Below are 2,745 nucleotides of genomic sequence, written 5' to 3' on the forward strand. Positions count from 1 at the left end.
GTGCCTTAGGTATAATAAAAAAAATATTCAGACAAATACATAACAAAAACACCAGGACTTACAAATATATATAACATACAGAAAATTGCACTACTGAGCACTGCACACATCCTACGCAAAACACTTTCAATACAGTAAACATAAGAGCATCATAGCAAAGCACAGCACATACCCAAGGCGCACAGAGCTGCGCTCGGTAGTGAAGTGAAAGCACGTTATAAAAATAAAACTACTGAAACAATAATAATAATAATAATAATAATTATTATTATTATTATTATTATTATTATTATTATTTCTTTTATTGGCCACAACGACCCAAGATATAGATGACGGGATGCAACACAGAAAAACAGGTGAGGTTTACATCGATGAAAGGGAGATACAACAATATTAAATGATATAACAAAGGATATATCACTAGAAATTAGAGAAATAAATAATTAATAAATAAATAGAATCCTCAAGAGTGGGGCAGTTCACTTACGGTAATTCACACAGAAGACCCGGATTACTCTGCTAACTCCAAGGCATACCACCCCCCAATAATATCATTACTAACAACAGTACTGGCAAATACTCTAACAGCAGACCAACAGTGATTAATAATGATTTCAAATTTTGGCACAAGGCCAGCAGTTTCGGGGCACAAGTAAATTGATTATACGACCCCAATACTCAGCTGGTACTTATTTCAACGACTCTGAAAGGAAAAGTCGACCTTAGCAGAATTAGAACTCAGACCATGAAGGCGGATGAAATACCGCTAAGCATTTCGCCCAGCGTGCTAACGATTCTGCCAGCTCGCTGCCTTAAAGCAGAAATGAAGAATAACGCTAACTTAATAGACCAACACTAACAGTGACAAATACAAAATAACAGAACTCATAACGTTAGCAGTGATAGCAGTTACTGTAAACAGCACTACCAGCAATAACACAAACATAAGGTAGGAACAACGTTATACAGGCTGTTCAAAAAGTCTCTTCTGCAGTAAGTATTTTATTGCAAAATAAATATTTATAGGATGGTATAAAACTAAAAAGGATATATTAGACTTCATCAAACTTTAAAAACTTTATGAGAGGTGTTGAAAGTGTAATCCTTCATTTTCAATACATAAGTTGACTCTTCTACACATGATTTGAAATACATCTTGGAGAGTCTGACGCGGTATGTACCGTGTGAAGGTTATGATTGCGTCTTTTTGCTCATTAATGGTTTTCGGGCGATTCTTGTACACTGATACTTTACTTGCTCCCCAGAGAAATATAAGTCTGGCGGTGTTAAATCAGGTGATTTTGGTGGCCCAAGTCCCTTCGAAATAATCCGTTCACCGAAAAGTAGCACCGTGACGATGCCCGAAGTAGGTGCTGCAGCTCCCTCTTGCTGAAAGTATGCATTATTAATTTCACTTTTAGTGAGTTGGCCTAAAAAATGGAGAGACAAGATTTGAGTAATATCTTTCGGGATGCAGAAGTTGCTCATGCGTCATGTGACGCATGAGCAACCTCTGCATCCCGAAAAAGTTGGAGTATGAATAGCAATTTCGAGAAAGCTTGTTTTGGGGACCGATATTTTTTGAAGATACCATCAACACCTTATCTTAGTTTGATAGTTGAGCTCCGATTGGCTGTATGCAAATGAGTTCATAACTGGGGTCCGGAACTCTCGTGGGAAAATTTTTCGCTGCCCGACGTGCTAATGATTATGTAAGCTCGCCGCCTTATACAACGTTAATAATATTCGCAACAACATGATATAATGTCAAAATTAGCTACACCGCCACCACCACAACCTTCCAAACATCATCATGCAAATAACTCCAACGGCAGCAACAACAGTAATATAAGCACACAACACTAACACGGATGTTAAAGTGAACTTATAGTAACAATATTTGCGACAGAGCAGCAGCAACATCATTAAGAACGAGAGAGAGAGAGAGAGAGAGAGAGAGAGAGAGAGACCGAGAGAGAGACAGACAGACATAGAGGCGAGGAAGAGAGAGAGAGAGAGAGAGGCGAGGAAGAGAGAGAGAGAGAGAGAGGAAGAAGAGAGTGGGAGGAAGAGTGGGAGGAAGAGAGGGAGGAAAAGGGAGATAGAGAGGGAAGAAGAGAGGGAGGAAGAGAGGAAGGGAGAGGGAGAAGAGAAAGGGAGGGGTAGGAAGAGAGAGAGAGAGAGAGAGAGAGAGAGAGAGAGAGATCCTGGCCGCCCTACCTGCAAGAAAGTGTAATCTATATTACATCTTAGCGTCCGAATAAAGGACCCATTGGTAAACGTGGACTATCTTTGATTATGGGTCTGTTCAAACATGGTTGATCTGAGGTTAAATAACAACAGCAACAATGACGACGATGACAACAACAACAACAACAACGAAAATGATGATGACACCAGCAGTAAGACTGACGATGGCTATGACCATCAATCAGCACCACCGTGACCATCATCACAACAACAACAACACTGCCATCATCACCACCACTGTTTTCACTTCCAACGCCAAGGACATAAATCACCACCACCATCACCACTATCACCACCATTATCCCCAACGCCACCACCATCACTATCAACATCACTACCACACACAACACTATCGTCCTCCCCGCCAACACCATCAAATACCACCACGGCCATCATTACCTCCATCTACACCATCTTCATCATCGACATCATCACAACCTCCAGCACCTTCTTTACAAAAAACACTGGCAGCAGAAACACCACCGCCGCCACCAC

The sequence above is a fragment of the Octopus bimaculoides genome, chromosome 2 (genome assembly GCF_001194135.2).
Source record: "Octopus bimaculoides isolate UCB-OBI-ISO-001 chromosome 2, ASM119413v2, whole genome shotgun sequence".
Lineage (NCBI taxonomy): Eukaryota > Metazoa > Mollusca > Cephalopoda > Octopoda > Octopodidae > Octopus > Octopus bimaculoides.